Genomic DNA, 16,327 nt, shown 5'->3' on the forward strand with positions numbered 1-16,327 from the left:
GAAAATGATTAACTTATTTTTATTTGATGATGATGATGATGATGATGTTGTTGTTGTTGTTGTTGTTTCAGACAGTTGTTGCCTTAGGTTTCATTCCTTCTTTTTATCCTCATTACCAGTAAAACCAGGTAGGAGAAAAAAAAAAAAAAAGTATTGTCCTTCGAGCCGGAATTGAACCAGCGACCTAAGGATGCCAATGTGTTCCACTACAGTCCTCCGCTCTACCAGCTGAGCTATCGAAGGAAGGATGGGAGGGTTGCTCCTTGAGGACAATACACAATTCAGCAAAAGGCTGGCAAGCTCAGCTGACTGCAGCAGTCAATAGCTGCCACCACTGTTTTTCTTCTTGTTGCCGAGTGTGCGTTAACAGTGCTTCCAGAACACAGGGGCCAGTGGCACAATGGATAGTCTGACTACACATCAGAAGATTGTAGGTTTGACTCCTGCCTGGCTCGCGACTGTTGTTGTATGCTTGTTTACCCTCAGCTTTGGAAATTTGTAGGACAGGGTTGATAAATGGCGACCTCGAGGTGTCTCTGCCTCCTTAGCGCAGTAGGTAGCGCGTCAGTCTCATAATCTGAAGGTCCTGAGTTCGATCCTCAGAGGGGGCAGCTTCTGTGTGTTTTTTTTTAATAGACTATTTTACAGCTGTTGGAATGAAATCTTTGTTCCCAAGTTAGACCAGATTGAACATTTTCGAACCATTTATTAAAGAAAGAGCATCCATTGGAGAATGCAGGTATCGATCCCGCTACTTCTCGCATGCTAAACGAGCGCTCTACCATTTGAGCTAATTCCCCACATTTGACAACGTATGACACGTGGCTGCCCAGAGCTAGGTGAAAATGATTAACTTATTTTTATTTGATGATGATGATGATGATGATGTTGTTGTTGTTGTTGTTGTTGTTTCAGACAGTTGTTGCCTTAGGTTTCATTCCTTCTTTTTATCCTCATTACCAGTAAAACCATTTGAGCTAATTCCCCACACTTGACAACGTATGACACGTGGCTGCCCAGAGCTAGGTGAAAATGATTAACTTATTTTTATTTGATGATGATGATGATGATGTTGTTGTTGTTGTTGTTTCAGACAGTTGTTGCCTTAGGTTTCATTCCTTCTTTTTATCCTCATTACCAGTAAAACCATTTGAGCTAATTCCCCACACTTGACAACGTATGACACGTGGCTGCCCAGAGCTAGGTGAAAATGATTAACTTATTTTTATTTGATGATGATGATGATGATGATGTTGTTGTTGTTGTTGTTGTTGTTGTTGTTGTTTCAGACAGTTGTTGCCTTAGGTTTCATTCCTTCTTTTTATCCTCATTACCAGTAAAACCATTTGAGCTAATTCCCAACACTTGACAACGTATGACACGTGGCTGCCCAGAGCTAGGTGAAAATGATTAACTTATTTTTATTTGATGATGATGATGATGATGATGTTGTTGTTGTTGTTGTTGTTGTTTCAGACAGTTGTTGCCTTAGGTTTCATTCCTTCTTTTTATCCTCATTACCAGTAAAACCATTTGAGCTAATTCCCCACACTTGACAACGTATGACACGTGGCTGCCCAGAGCTAGGTGAAAATGATTAACTTATTTTTATTTGATGATGATGATGATGATGATGTTGTTGTTGTTGTTGTTGTTGTTGTTGTTGTTTCAGACAGTTGTTGCCTTAGGTTTCATTCCTTCTTTTTATCCTCATTACCAGTAAAACCATTTGAGCTAATTCCCAACACTTGACAACGTATGACACGTGGCTGCCCAGAGCTAGGTGAAAATGATTAACTTATTTTTATTTGATGATGATGATGATGATGTTGTTGTTGTTGTTGTTTCAGACAGTTGTTGCCTTAGGTTTCATTCCTTCTTTTTATCCTCATTACCAGTAAAACCATTTGAGCTAATTCCCCACACTTGACAACGTATGACACGTGGCTGCCCAGAGCTAGGTGAAAATGATTAACTTATTTTTATTTGATGATGATGATGATGATGTTGTTGTTGTTGTTGTTTCAGACAGTTGTTGCCTTAGGTTTCATTCCTTCTTTTTATCCTCATTACCAGTAAAACCATTTGAGCTAATTCCCCACACTTGACAACGTATGACACGTGGCTGCCCAGAGCTAGGTGAAAATGATTAACTTATTTTTATTTGATGATGATGATGATGATGTTGTTGTTGTTGTTGTTGTTGTTGTTTCAGACAGTTGTTGCCTTAGGTTTCATTCCTTCTTTTTATCCTCATTACCAGTAAAACCATTTGAGCTAATTCCCCACACTTGACAACGTATGACACTTGGCTGCCCAGAGCTAGGTGAAAATGATTACTTATTTTTATTTGATGATGATGATGATGATGATGTTGTTGTTGTTGTTGTTGTTTCAGACAGTTGTTGCCTTAGGTTTCATTCCTTCTTTTTATCCTCATTACCAGTAAAACCAGGTAGGAGAAAAAAAAAAAAAAAAGTATTGTCCTTCGAGCCGGAATTGAACCAGCGACCTAAGGATGCCAATGTGTTCCACTACAGTCCTCCGCTCTACCAGCTGAGCTATCGAAGGAAGGATGGGAGGGTTGCTCCTTGAGGACAATACACAATTCAGCAAAAGGCTGGCAAGCTCAGCTGACTGCAGCAGTCAATAGCTGCCACCACTGTTTTTCTTCTTGTTGCCGAGTGTGCGTTAACAGTGCTTCCAGAACACAGGGGCCAGTGGCACAATGGATAGTCTGACTACACATCAGAAGATTGTAGGTTTGACTCCTGCCTGGCTCGCGACTGTTGTTGTATGCTTGTTTACCCTCAGCTTTGGAAATTTGTAGGACAGGGTTGATAAATGGCGACCTCGAGGTGTCTCTGCCTCCTTAGCGCAGTAGGTAGCGCGTCAGTCTCATAATCTGAAGGTCCTGAGTTCGATCCTCAGAGGGGGGCAGCTTCTGTGTGTTTTTTTTAATAGACTATTTTACAGCTGTTGGAATGAAATCTTTGTTCCCAAGTTAGACCAGATTGAACATTTTCGAACCATTTATTAAAGAAAGAGCATCCATTGGAGAATGCAGGTATCGATCCCGCTACTTCTCGCATGCTAAACGAGCGCTCTACCATTTGAGCTAATTCCCCACATTTGACAACGTATGACACGTGGCTGCCCAGAGCTAGGTGAAAATGATTAACTTATTTTTATTTGATGATGATGATGATGATGATGTTGTTGTTGTTGTTGTTGTTGTTTCAGACAGTTGTTGCCTTAGGTTTCATTCCTTCTTTTTATCCTCATTACCAGTAAAACCATTTGAGCTAATTCCCCACACTTGACAACGTATGACACGTGGCTGCCCAGAGCTAGGTGAAAATGATTAACTTATTTTTATTTGATGATGATGATGATGATGTTGTTGTTGTTGTTGTTGTTTCAGACAGTTGTTGCCTTAGGTTTCATTCCTTCTTTTTATCCTCATTACCAGTAAAACCATTTGAGCTAATTCCCCACACTTGACAACGTATGACACGTGGCTGCCCAGAGCTAGGTGAAAATGATTAACTTATTTTTATTTGATGATGATGATGATGATGATGTTGTTGTTGTTGTTGTTGTTGTTGTTGTTGTTTCAGACAGTTGTTGCCTTAGGTTTCATTCCTTCTTTTTATCCTCATTACCAGTAAAACCATTTGAGCTAATTCCCAACACTTGACAACGTATGACACGTGGCTGCCCAGAGCTAGGTGAAAATGATTAACTTATTTTTATTTGATGATGATGATGATGATGTTGTTGTTGTTGTTGTTTCAGACAGTTGTTGCCTTAGGTTTCATTCCTTCTTTTTATCCTCATTACCAGTAAAAACCATTTGAGCTAATTCCCCACACTTGACAACGTATGACACGTGGCTGCCCAGAGCTAGGTGAAAATGATTAACTTATTTTCATTTGATGATGATGATGATGATGTTGTTGTTGTTGTTGTTGTTGTTGTTTCAGACAGTTGTTGCCTTAGGTTTCATTCCTTCTTTTTATCCTCATTACCAGTAAAACCATTTGAGCTAATTCCCCACACTTGACAACGTATGACACTTGGCTGCCCAGAGCTAGGTGAAAATGATTAACTTATTTTTATTTGATGATGATGATGATGATGATGTTGTTGTTGTTGTTGTTGTTTCAGACAGTTGTTGCCTTAGGTTTCATTCCTTCTTTTTATCCTCATTACCAGTAAAACCATTTGAGCTAATTCCCAACACTTGACAACGTATGACACGTGGCTTCCCAGAGCTAGGTGAAAATGATTAACTTATTTTTATTTGATGATGATGATGATGATGTTGTTGTTGTTGTTGTTTCAGACAGTTGTTGCCTTAGGTTTCATTCCTTCTTTTTATCCTCATTACCAGTAAAACCATTTGAGCTAATTCCCCACACTTGACAACGTATGACACGTGGCTGCCCCAGAGCTAGGTGAAAATGATTAACTTATTTTTATTTGATGATGATGATGATGATGTTGTTGTTGTTGTTGTTTCAGACAGTTGTTGCCTTAGGTTTCATTCCTTCTTTTTATCCTCATTACCAGTAAAACCATTTGAGCTAATTCCCCACACTTGACAACGTATGACACGTGGCTGCCCAGAGCTAGGTGAAAATGATTAACTTATTTTTATTTGATGATGATGATGATGATGTTGTTGTTGTTGTTGTTGTTGTTGTTTCAGACAGTTGTTGCCTTAGGTTTCATTCCTTCTTTTTATCCTCATTACCAGTAAAACCATTTGAGCTAATTCCCCACACTTGACAACGTATGACACGTGGCTGCCCAGAGCTAGGTGAAAATGATTAACTTATTTTTATTTGATGATGATGATGATGATGATGTTGTTGTTGTTGTTGTTGTTTCAGACAGTTGTTGCCTTAGGTTTCATTCCTTCTTTTTATCCTCATTACCAGTAAAAACCATTTGAGCTAATTCCCAACACTTGACAACGTATGACACGTGGCTGCCCAGAGCTAGGTGAAAATGATTAACTTATTTTTATTTGATGATGATGATGATGATGTTGTTGTTGTTGTTGTTTCAGACAGTTGTTGCCTTAGGTTTCATTCCTTCTTTTTATCCTCATTACCAGTAAAACCATTTGAGCTAATTCCCCACACTTGACAACGTATGACACGTGGCTGCCCAGAGCTAGGTGAAAATGATTAACTTATTTTTATTTGATGATGATGATGATGATGTTGTTGTTGTTGTTGTTTCAGACAGTTGTTGCCTTAGGTTTCATTCCTTCTTTTTATCCTCATTACCAGTAAAACCATTTGAGCTAATTCCCCACACTTGACAACGTATGACACGTGGCTGCCCAGAGCTAGGTGAAAATGATTAACTTATTTTTATTTGATGATGATGATGATGATGTTGTTGTTGTTGTTGTTGTTGTTGTTTCAGACAGTTGTTGCCTTAGGTTTCATTCCTTCTTTTTATCCTCATTACCAGTAAAACCATTTGAGCTAATTCCCCACACTTGACAACGTATGACACTTGGCTGCCCAGAGCTAGGTGAAAATGATTAACTTATTTTTATTTGATGATGATGATGATGATGATGTTGTTGTTGTTGTTGTTGTTTCAGACAGTTGTTGCCTTAGGTTTCATTCCTTCTTTTTATCCTCATTACCAGTAAAACCAGGTAGGAGAAAAAAAAAAAAAAAAGTATTGTCCTTCGAGCCGGAATTGAACCAGCGACCTAAGGATGCCAATGTGTTCCACTACAGTCCTCCGCTCTACCAGCTGAGCTATCGAAGGAAGGATGGGAGGGTTGCTCCTTGAGGACAATACACAATTCAGCAAAAGGCTGGCAAGCTCAGCTGACTGCAGCAGTCAATAGCTGCCACCACTGTTTTTCTTCTTGTTGCCGAGTGTGCGTTAACAGTGCTTCCAGAACACAGGGGCCAGTGGCACAATGGATAGTCTGACTACACATCAGAAGATTGTAGGTTTGACTCCTGCCTGGCTCGCGACTGTTGTTGTATGCTTGTTTACCCTCAGCTTTGGAAATTTGTAGGACAGGGTTGATAAATGGCGACCTCGAGGTGTCTCTGCCTCCTTAGCGCAGTAGGTAGCGCGTCAGTCTCATAATCTGAAGGTCCTGAGTTCGATCCTCAGAGGGGGCAGCTTCTGTGTGTTTTTTTTAATAGACTATTTTACAGCTGTTGGAATGAAATCTTTGTTCCCAAGTTAGACCAGATTGAACATTTTCGAACCATTTATTAAAGAAAGAGCATCCATTGGAGAATGCAGGTATCGATCCCGCTACTTCTCGCATGCTAAACGAGCGCTCTACCATTTGAGCTAATTCCCCACATTTGACAAACGTATGAACACGTGGCTGCCCAGAGCTAGGTGAAAATGATTAACTTATTTTTATTTGATGATGATGATGATGATGATGTTGTTGTTGTTGTTGTTGTTGTTTCAGACAGTGTTGCCTTAGGTTTCATTCCTTCTTTTTATCCTCATTACCAGTAAAACCATTTGAGCTAATTCCCCACACTTGACAACGTATGACACGTGGCTGCCCAGAGCTAGGTGAAAATGATTAACTTATTTTTATTTGATGATGATGATGATGATGTTGTTGTTGTTGTTGTTTCAGACAGTTGTTGCCTTAGGTTTCATTCCTTCTTTTTATCCTCATTACCAGTAAAACCATTTGAGCTAATTCCCCACACTTGACAACGTATGACACGTGGCTGCCCAGAGCTAGGTGAAAATGATTAACTTATTTTTATTTGATGATGATGATGATGATGATGTTGTTGTTGTTGTTGTTGTTGTTGTTGTTGTTTCAGACAGTTGTTGCCTTAGGTTTCATTCCTTCTTTTTATCCTCATTACCAGTAAAACCATTTGAGCTAATTCCCAACACTTGACAACGTATGACACGTGGCTGCCCAGAGCTAGGTGAAAATGATTAACTTATTTTTATTTGATGATGATGATGATGATGTTGTTGTTGTTGTTGTTTCAGACAGTTGTTGCCTTAGGTTTCATTCCTTCTTTTTATCCTCATTACCAGTAAAACCATTTGAGCTAATTCCCCACACTTGACAACGTATGACACGTGGCTGCCCAGAGCTAGGTGAAAATGATTAACTTATTTTCATTTGATGATGATGATGATGATGTTGTTGTTGTTGTTGTTGTTGTTGTTTCAGACAGTTGTTGCCTTAGGTTTCATTCCTTCTTTTTATCCTCATTACCAGTAAAACCATTTGAGCTAATTCCCCACACTTGACAACGTATGACACTTGGCTGCCCAGAGCTAGGTGAAAATGATTAACTTATTTTTATTTGATGATGATGATGATGATGATGTTGTTGTTGTTGTTGTTGTTTCAGACAGTTGTTGCCTTAGGTTTCATTCCTTCTTTTTATCCTCATTACCAGTAAAACCATTTGAGCTAATTCCCAACACTTGACAACGTATGACACGTGGCTTCCCAGAGCTAGGTGAAAATGATTAACTTATTTTTATTTGATGATGATGATGATGATGTTGTTGTTGTTGTTGTTTCAGACAGTTGTTGCCTTAGGTTTCATTCCTTCTTTTTATCCTCATTACCAGTAAAACCATTTGAGCTAATTCCCCACACTTGACAACGTATGACACGTGGCTGCCCAGAGCTAGGTGAAAATGATTAACTTATTTTTATTTGATGATGATGATGATGATGTTGTTGTTGTTGTTGTTTCAGACAGTTGTTGCCTTAGGTTTCATTCCTTCTTTTTATCCTCATTACCAGTAAAACCATTTGAGCTAATTCCCCACACTTGACAACGTATGACACGTGGCTGCCCAGAGCTAGGTGAAAATGATTAACTTATTTTTATTTGATGATGATGATGATGATGTTGTTGTTGTTGTTGTTGTTGTTGTTTCAGACAGTTGTTGCCTTAGGTTTCATTCCTTCTTTTTATCCTCATTACCAGTAAAACCATTTGAGCTAATTCCCCACACTTGACAACGTATGACACGTGGCTGCCCAGAGCTAGGTGAAAATGATTAACTTATTTTTATTTGATGATGATGATGATGATGATGTTGTTGTTGTTGTTGTTGTTTCAGACAGTTGTTGCCTTAGGTTTCATTCCTTCTTTTTATCCTCATTACCAGTAAAACCAGGTAGGAGAAAAAAAAAAAAAAAGTATTGTCCTTCGAGCCGGAATTGAACCAGCGACCTAAGGATGCCAATGTGTTCCACTACAGTCCTCCGCTCTACCAGCTGAGCTATCGAAGGAAGGATGGGAGGGTTGCTCCTTGAGGACAATACACAATTCAGCAAAAGGCTGGCAAGCTCAGCTGACTGCAGCAGTCAATAGCTGCCACCACTGTTTTTCTTCTTGTTGCCGAGTGTGCGTTAACAGTGCTTCCAGAACACAGGGGCCAGTGGCACAATGGATAGTCTGACTACACATCAGAAGATTGTAGGTTTGACTCCTGCCTGGCTCGCGACTGTTGTTGTATGCTTGTTTACCCTCAGCTTTGGAAATTTGTAGGACAGGGTTGATAAATGGCGACCTCGAGGTGTCTCTGCCTCCTTAGCGCAGTAGGTAGCGCGTCAGTCTCATAATCTGAAGGTCCTGAGTTCGATCCTCAGAGGGGGCAGCTTCTGTGTGTTTTTTTTAATAGACTATTTTACAGCTGTTGGAATGAAATCTTTGTTCCCAAGTTAGACCAGATTGAACATTTTCGAACCATTTATTAAAGAAAGAGCATCCATTGGAGAATGCAGGTATCGATCCCGCTACTTCTCGCATGCTAAACGAGCGCTCTACCATTTGAGCTAATTCCCCACATTTGACAACGTATGACACGTGGCTGCCCAGAGCTAGGTGAAAATGATTAACTTATTTTTATTTGATGATGATGATGATGATGTTGTTGTTGTTGTTGTTTCAGACAGTTGTTGCCTTAGGTTTCATTCCTTCTTTTTATCCTCATTACCAGTAAAACCATTTGAGCTAATTCCCCACACTTGACAACGTATGACACGTGGCTGCCCAGAGCTAGGTGAAAATGATTAACTTATTTTTATTTGATGATGATGATGATGATGATGTTGTTGTTGTTGTTGTTGTTGTTTCAGACAGTTGTTGCCTTAGGTTTCATTCCTTCTTTTTATCCTCATTACCAGTAAAACCATTTGAGCTAATTCCCAACACTTGACAACGTATGACACGTGGCTTCCCAGAGCTAGGTGAAAATGATTAACTTATTTTTATTTGATGATGATGATGATGATGTTGTTGTTGTTGTTGTTTCAGACAGTTGTTGCCTTAGGTTTCATTCCTTCTTTTTATCCTCATTACCAGTAAAACCATTTGAGCTAATTCCCCACACTTGACAACGTATGACACGTGGCTGCCCAGAGCTAGGTGAAAATGATTAACTTATTTTTATTTGATGATGATGATGATGATGATGTTGTTGTTGTTGTTGTTGTTTCAGACAGTTGTTGCCTTAGGTTTCATTCCTTCTTTTTATCCTCATTACCAGTAAAACCAGGTAGGAGAAAAAAAAAAAAAAAGTATTGTCCTTCGAGCCGGAATTGAACCAGCGACCTAAGGATGCCAATGTGTTCCACTACAGTCCTCCGCTCTACCAGCTGAGCTATCGAAGGAAGGATGGGAGGGTTGCTCCTTGAGGACAATACACAATTCAGCAAAAGGCTGGCAAGCTCAGCTGACTGCAGCAGTCAATAGCTGCCACCACTGTTTTTCTTCTTGTTGCCGAGTGTGCGTTAACAGTGCTTCCAGAACACAGGGGCCAGTGGCACAATGGATAGTCTGACTACACATCAGAAGATTGTAGGTTTGACTCCTGCCTGGCTCGCGACTGTTGTTGTATGCTTGTTTACCCTCAGCTTTGGAAATTTGTAGGACAGGGTTGATAAATGGCGACCTCGAGGTGTCTCTGCCTCCTTAGCGCAGTAGGTAGCGCGTCAGTCTCATAATCTGAAGGTCCTGAGTTCGATCCTCAGAGGGGGCAGCTTCTGTGTGTTTTTTTTAATAGACTATTTTACAGCTGTTGGAATGAAATCTTTGTTCCCAAGTTAGACCAGATTGAACATTTTCGAACCATTTATTAAAGAAAGAGCATCCATTGGAGAATGCAGGTATCGATCCCGCTACTTCTCGCATGCTAAACGAGCGCTCTACCATTTGAGCTAATTCCCCACATTTGACAACGTATGACACGTGGCTGCCCAGAGCTAGGTGAAAATGATTAACTTATTTTTATTTGATGATGATGATGATGATGATGTTGTTGTTGTTGTTGTTGTTGTTTCAGACAGTTGTTGCCTTAGGTTTCATTCCTTCTTTTTATCCTCATTACCAGTAAAACCATTTGAGCTAATTCCCCACACTTGACAACGTATGACACGTGGCTGCCCAGAGCTAGGTGAAAATGATTAACTTATTTTTATTTGATGATGATGATGATGATGTTGTTGTTGTTGTTGTTTCAGACAGTTGTTGCCTTAGGTTTCATTCCTTCTTTTTATCCTCATTACCAGTAAAACCATTTGAGCTAATTCCCCACACTTGACAACGTATGACACGTGGCTGCCCAGAGCTAGGTGAAAATGATTAACTTATTTTTATTTGATGATGATGATGATGATGATGTTGTTGTTGTTGTTGTTGTTGTTGTTGTTGTTGTTTCAGACAGTTGTTGCCTTAGGTTTCATTCCTTCTTTTTATCCTCATTACCAGTAAAACCATTTGAGCTAATTCCCAACACTTGACAACGTATGACACGTGGCTGCCCAGAGCTAGGTGAAAATGATTAACTTATTTTTATTTGATGATGATGATGATGATGTTGTTGTTGTTGTTGTTTCAGACAGTTGTTGCCTTAGGTTTCATTCCTTCTTTTTATCCTCATTACCAGTAAAACCATTTGAGCTAATTCCCCACACTTGACAACGTATGACACGTGGCTGCCCAGAGCTAGGTGAAAATGATTAACTTATTTTCATTTGATGATGATGATGATGATGTTGTTGTTGTTGTTGTTGTTGTTGTTTCAGACAGTTGTTGCCTTAGGTTTCATTCCTTCTTTTTATCCTCATTACCAGTAAAACCATTTGAGCTAATTCCCCACACTTGACAACGTATGACACTTGGCTGCCCAGAGCTAGGTGAAAATGATTAACTTATTTTTATTTGATGATGATGATGATGATGATGTTGTTGTTGTTGTTGTTGTTTCAGACAGTTGTTGCCTTAGGTTTCATTCCTTCTTTTTATCCTCATTACCAGTAAAACCATTTGAGCTAATTCCCAACACTTGACAACGTATGACACGTGGCTTCCCAGAGCTAGGTGAAAATGATTAACTTATTTTTATTTGATGATGATGATGATGATGTTGTTGTTGTTGTTGTTTCAGACAGTTGTTGCCTTAGGTTTCATTCCTTCTTTTTATCCTCATTACCAGTAAAACCATTTGAGCTAATTCCCCACACTTGACAACGTATGACACGTGGCTGCCCAGAGCTAGGTGAAAATGATTAACTTATTTTTATTTGATGATGATGATGATGATGTTGTTGTTGTTGTTGTTTCAGACAGTTGTTGCCTTAGGTTTCATTCCTTCTTTTTATCCTCATTACCAGTAAAACCATTTGAGCTAATTCCCCACACTTGACAACGTATGACACGTGGCTGCCCAGAGCTAGGTGAAAATGATTAACTTATTTTTATTTGATGATGATGATGATGATGTTGTTGTTGTTGTTGTTGTTGTTGTTTCAGACAGTTGTTGCCTTAGGTTTCATTCCTTCTTTTTATCCTCATTACCAGTAAAACCATTTGAGCTAATTCCCCACACTTGACAACGTATGACACGTGGCTGCCCAGAGCTAGGTGAAAATGATTAACTTATTTTTATTTGATGATGATGATGATGATGATGTTGTTGTTGTTGTTGTTGTTTCAGACAGTTGTTGCCTTAGGTTTCATTCCTTCTTTTTATCCTCATTACCAGTAAAACCAGGTAGGAGAAAAAAAAAAAAAAAGTATTGTCCTTCGAGCCGGAATTGAACCAGCGACCTAAGGATGCCAATGTGTTCCACTACAGTCCTCCGCTCTACCAGCTGAGCTATCGAAGGAAGGATGGGAGGGTTGCTCCTTGAGGACAATACACAATTCAGCAAAAGGCTGGCAAGCTCAGCTGACTGCAGCAGTCAATAGCTGCCACCACTGTTTTTCTTCTTGTTGCCGAGTGTGCGTTAACAGTGCTTCCAGAACACAGGGGCCAGTGGCACAATGGATAGTCTGACTACACATCAGAAGATTGTAGGTTTGACTCCTGCCTGGCTCGCGACTGTTGTTGTATGCTTGTTTACCCTCAGCTTTGGAAATTTGTAGGACAGGGTTGATAAATGGCGACCTCGAGGTGTCTCTGCCTCCTTAGCGCAGTAGGTAGCGCGTCAGTCTCATAATCTGAAGGTCCTGAGTTCGATCCTCAGAGGGGGCAGCTTCTGTGTGTTTTTTTTAATAGACTATTTTACAGCTGTTGGAATGAAATCTTTGTTCCCAAGTTAGACCAGATTGAACATTTTCGAACCATTTATTAAAGAAAGAGCATCCATTGGAGAATGCAGGTATCGATCCCGCTACTTCTCGCATGCTAAACGAGCGCTCTACCATTTGAGCTAATTCCCCACATTTGACAACGTATGACACGTGGCTGCCCAGAGCTAGGTGAAAATGATTAACTTATTTTTATTTGATGATGATGATGATGATGATGTTGTTGTTGTTGTTGTTGTTGTTTCAGACAGTTGTTGCCTTAGGTTTCATTCCTTCTTTTTATCCTCATTACCAGTAAAACCATTTGAGCTAATTCCCCACACTTGACAACGTATGACACGTGGCTGCCCAGAGCTAGGTGAAAATGATTAACTTATTTTTATTTGATGATGATGATGATGATGTTGTTGTTGTTGTTGTTTCAGACAGTTGTTGCCTTAGGTTTCATTCCTTCTTTTTATCCTCATTACCAGTAAAACCATTTGAGCTAATTCCCCACACTTGACAACGTATGACACGTGGCTGCCCAGAGCTAGGTGAAAATGATTAACTTATTTTTATTTGATGATGATGATGATGATGATGTTGTTGTTGTTGTTGTTGTTGTTGTTGTTGTTTCAGACAGTTGTTGCCTTAGGTTTCATTCCTTCTTTTTATCCTCATTACCAGTAAAACCATTTGAGCTAATTCCCAACACTTGACAACGTATGACACGTGGCTTCCCAGAGCTAGGTGAAAATGATTAACTTATTTTTATTTGATGATGATAATGATGATGTTGTTGTTGTTGTTGTTTCAGACAGTTGTTGCCTTAGGTTTCATTCCTTCTTTTTATCCTCATTACCAGTAAAACCATTTGAGCTAATTCCCCACACTTGACAACGTATGACACGTGGCTGCCCAGAGCTAGGTGAAAATGATTAACTTATTTTTATTTGATGATGATGATGATGATGTTGTTGTTGTTGTTGTTTCAGACAGTTGTTGCCTTAGGTTTCATTCCTTCTTTTTATCCTCATTACCAGTAAAACCATTTGAGCTAATTCCCCACACTTGACAACGTATGACACGTGGCTGCCCAGAGCTAGGTGAAAATGATTAACTTATTTTTATTTGATGATGATGATGATGATGTTGTTGTTGTTGTTGTTGTTGTTGTTTCAGACAGTTGTTGCCTTAGGTTTCATTCCTTCTTTTTATCCTCATTACCAGTAAAACCATTTGAGCTAATTCCCCACACTTGACAACGTATGACACTTGGCTGCCCAGAGCTAGGTGAAAATGATTAACTTATTTTTATTTGATGATGATGATGATGATGATGTTGTTGTTGTTGTTGTTGTTTCAGACAGTTGTTGCCTTAGGTTTCATTCCTTCTTTTTATCCTCATTACCAGTAAAACCAGGTAGGAGAAAAAAAAAAAAAAAGTATTGTCCTTCGAGCCGGAATTGAACCAGCGACCTAAGGATGCCAATGTGTTCCACTACAGTCCTCCGCTCTACCAGCTGAGCTATCGAAGGAAGGATGGGAGGGTTGCTCCTTGAGGACAATACACAATTCAGCAAAAGGCTGGCAAGCTCAGCTGACTGCAGCAGTCAATAGCTGCCACCACTGTTTTTCTTCTTGTTGCCGAGTGTGCGTTAACAGTGCTTCCAGAACACAGGGGCCAGTGGCACAATGGATAGTCTGACTACACATCAGAAGATTGTAGGTTTGACTCCTGCCTGGCTCGCGACTGTTGTTGTATGCTTGTTTACCCTCAGCTTTGGAAATTTGTAGGACAGGGTTGATAAATGGCGACCTCGAGGTGTCTCTGCCTCCTTAGCGCAGTAGGTAGCGTGTCAGTCTCATAATCTGAAGGTCCTGAGTTCGATCCTCAGAGGGGGCAGCTTCTGTGTGTTTTTTTTAATAGACTATTTTACAGCTGTTGGAATGAAATCTTTGTTCCCAAGTTAGACCAGATTGAACATTTTCGAACCATTTATTAAAGAAAGAGCATCCATTGGAGAATGCAGGTATCGATCCCGCTACTTCTCGCATGCTAAACGAGCGCTCTACCATTTGAGCTAATTCCCCACATTTGACAACGTATGACACGTGGCTGCCCAGAGCTAGGTGAAAATGATTAACTTATTTTTATTTGATGATGATGATGATGATGATGTTGTTGTTGTTGTTGTTGTTGTTTCAGACAGTTGTTGCCTTAGGTTTCATTCCTTCTTTTTATCCTCATTACCAGTAAAACCATTTGAGCTAATTCCCCACACTTGACAACGTATGACACGTGGCTGCCCAGAGCTAGGTGAAAATGATTAACTTATTTTTATTTGATGATGATGATGATGATGTTGTTGTTGTTGTTGTTTCAGACAGTTGTTGCCTTAGGTTTCATTCCTTCTTTTTATCCTCATTACCAGTAAAACCATTTGAGCTAATTCCCCACACTTGACAACGTATGACACGTGGCTGCCCAGAGCTAGGTGAAAATGATTAACTTATTTTTATTTGATGATGATGATGATGATGATGTTGTTGTTGTTGTTGTTGTTGTTGTTGTTGTTTCAGACAGTTGTTGCCTTAGGTTTCATTCCTTCTTTTTATCCTCATTACCAGTAAAACCATTTGAGCTAATTCCCAACACTTGACAACGTATGACACGTGGCTTCCCAGAGCTAGGTGAAAATGATTAACTTATTTTTATTTGATGATGATAATGATGATGTTGTTGTTGTTGTTGTTTCAGACAGTTGTTGCCTTAGGTTTCATTCCTTCTTTTTATCCTCATTACCAGTAAAACCATTTGAGCTAATTCCCCACACTTGACAACGTATGACACGTGGCTGCCCAGAGCTAGGTGAAAATGATTAACTTATTTTTATTTGATGATGATGATGATGATGTTGTTGTTGTTGTTGTTTCAGACAGTTGTTGCCTTAGGTTTCATTCCTTCTTTTTATCCTCATTACCAGTAAAACCATTTGAGCTAATTCCCCACACTTGACAACGTATGACACGTGGCTGCCCAGAGCTAGGTGAAAATGATTAACTTATTTTTATTTGATGATGATGATGATGATGTTGTTGTTGTTGTTGTTGTTGTTGTTTCAGACAGTTGTTGCCTTAGGTTTCATTCCTTCTTTTTATCCTCATTACCAGTAAAACCATTTGAGCTAATTCCCCACACTTGACAACGTATGACACTTGGCTGCCCAGAGCTAGGTGAAAATGATTAACTTATTTTTATTTGATGATGATGATGATGATGATGTTGTTGTTGTTGTTGTTGTTTCAGACAGTTGTTGCCTTAGGTTTCATTCCTTCTTTTTATCCTCATTACCAGTAAAACCAGGTAGGAGAAAAAAAAAAAAAAAGTATTGTCCTTCGAGCCGGAATTGAACCAGCGACCTAAGGATGCCAATGTGTTCCACTACAGTCCTCCGCTCTACCAGCTGAGCTATCGAAGGAAGGATGGGAGGGTTGCTCCTTGAGGACAATACACAATTCAGCAAAAGGCTGGCAAGCTCAGCTGACTGCAGCAGTCAATAGCTGCCACCACTGTTTTTCTTCTTGTTGCCGAGTGTGCGTTAACAGTGCTTCCAGAACACAGGGGCCAGTGGCACAATGGATAGTCTGACTACACATCAGAAGATTGTAGGTTTGACTCCTGCCTGGCTCGCGACTGTTGTTGTATGCTTGTTTACCCTCAGCTTTGGAAATTTGTAGGACAGGGT

The 16,327-nt window shown here is 39.7% G+C and overlaps 15 non-coding genes across 15 annotated transcripts; 7 read left to right on the forward strand and 8 right to left on the reverse strand.

The window, feature by feature from the left end:
- Positions 1-156: 156 nt before the first annotated feature.
- Positions 157-243, reverse strand: trnay-gua (transfer RNA tyrosine (anticodon GUA)). The gene is given in 2 exon segments: positions 157-192; positions 207-243. It is a non-coding gene; the product is annotated as a tRNA-Tyr (tRNA).
- Positions 244-538: 295 nt separating this feature from the next.
- On the forward strand, positions 539-611 carry trnam-cau (transfer RNA methionine (anticodon CAU)). The gene has a single exon. It is a non-coding gene; the product is annotated as a tRNA-Met (tRNA).
- Positions 612-2,484: 1,873 nt separating this feature from the next.
- trnay-gua (transfer RNA tyrosine (anticodon GUA)) lies at positions 2,485-2,571 on the reverse strand. Its single transcript is given in 2 exon segments — positions 2,485-2,520; positions 2,535-2,571. It is a non-coding gene; the product is annotated as a tRNA-Tyr (tRNA).
- A 295-nt stretch (positions 2,572-2,866) lies between these two features.
- On the forward strand, positions 2,867-2,940 carry trnam-cau (transfer RNA methionine (anticodon CAU)). Its single transcript has one exon. It is a non-coding gene; the product is annotated as a tRNA-Met (tRNA).
- Positions 2,941-5,712: 2,772 nt separating this feature from the next.
- Positions 5,713-5,799, reverse strand: trnay-gua (transfer RNA tyrosine (anticodon GUA)). Its single transcript is given in 2 exon segments — positions 5,713-5,748; positions 5,763-5,799. It is a non-coding gene; the product is annotated as a tRNA-Tyr (tRNA).
- A 295-nt stretch (positions 5,800-6,094) lies between these two features.
- Positions 6,095-6,167, forward strand: trnam-cau (transfer RNA methionine (anticodon CAU)). The gene has a single exon. It is a non-coding gene; the product is annotated as a tRNA-Met (tRNA).
- A 2,039-nt stretch (positions 6,168-8,206) lies between these two features.
- On the reverse strand, positions 8,207-8,293 carry trnay-gua (transfer RNA tyrosine (anticodon GUA)). Its single transcript is given in 2 exon segments — positions 8,207-8,242; positions 8,257-8,293. It is a non-coding gene; the product is annotated as a tRNA-Tyr (tRNA).
- A 295-nt stretch (positions 8,294-8,588) lies between these two features.
- On the forward strand, positions 8,589-8,661 carry trnam-cau (transfer RNA methionine (anticodon CAU)). The gene has a single exon. It is a non-coding gene; the product is annotated as a tRNA-Met (tRNA).
- Positions 8,662-9,589: 928 nt separating this feature from the next.
- On the reverse strand, positions 9,590-9,676 carry trnay-gua (transfer RNA tyrosine (anticodon GUA)). The gene is given in 2 exon segments: positions 9,590-9,625; positions 9,640-9,676. It is a non-coding gene; the product is annotated as a tRNA-Tyr (tRNA).
- Positions 9,677-9,971: 295 nt separating this feature from the next.
- trnam-cau (transfer RNA methionine (anticodon CAU)) lies at positions 9,972-10,044 on the forward strand. Its single transcript has one exon. It is a non-coding gene; the product is annotated as a tRNA-Met (tRNA).
- Positions 10,045-12,085: 2,041 nt separating this feature from the next.
- Positions 12,086-12,172, reverse strand: trnay-gua (transfer RNA tyrosine (anticodon GUA)). Its single transcript is given in 2 exon segments — positions 12,086-12,121; positions 12,136-12,172. It is a non-coding gene; the product is annotated as a tRNA-Tyr (tRNA).
- Positions 12,173-12,467: 295 nt separating this feature from the next.
- trnam-cau (transfer RNA methionine (anticodon CAU)) lies at positions 12,468-12,540 on the forward strand. The gene has a single exon. It is a non-coding gene; the product is annotated as a tRNA-Met (tRNA).
- A 1,489-nt stretch (positions 12,541-14,029) lies between these two features.
- trnay-gua (transfer RNA tyrosine (anticodon GUA)) lies at positions 14,030-14,116 on the reverse strand. Its single transcript is given in 2 exon segments — positions 14,030-14,065; positions 14,080-14,116. It is a non-coding gene; the product is annotated as a tRNA-Tyr (tRNA).
- Positions 14,117-14,411: 295 nt separating this feature from the next.
- trnam-cau (transfer RNA methionine (anticodon CAU)) lies at positions 14,412-14,484 on the forward strand. The gene has a single exon. It is a non-coding gene; the product is annotated as a tRNA-Met (tRNA).
- Positions 14,485-15,973: 1,489 nt separating this feature from the next.
- trnay-gua (transfer RNA tyrosine (anticodon GUA)) lies at positions 15,974-16,060 on the reverse strand. The gene is given in 2 exon segments: positions 15,974-16,009; positions 16,024-16,060. It is a non-coding gene; the product is annotated as a tRNA-Tyr (tRNA).
- Positions 16,061-16,327: the final 267 nt, after the last annotated feature.

The sequence above is a fragment of the Acipenser ruthenus genome, unplaced genomic scaffold (assembly GCF_902713425.1).
Source record: "Acipenser ruthenus unplaced genomic scaffold, fAciRut3.2 maternal haplotype, whole genome shotgun sequence".
NCBI lineage: Eukaryota > Metazoa > Chordata > Actinopteri > Acipenseriformes > Acipenseridae > Acipenser > Acipenser ruthenus.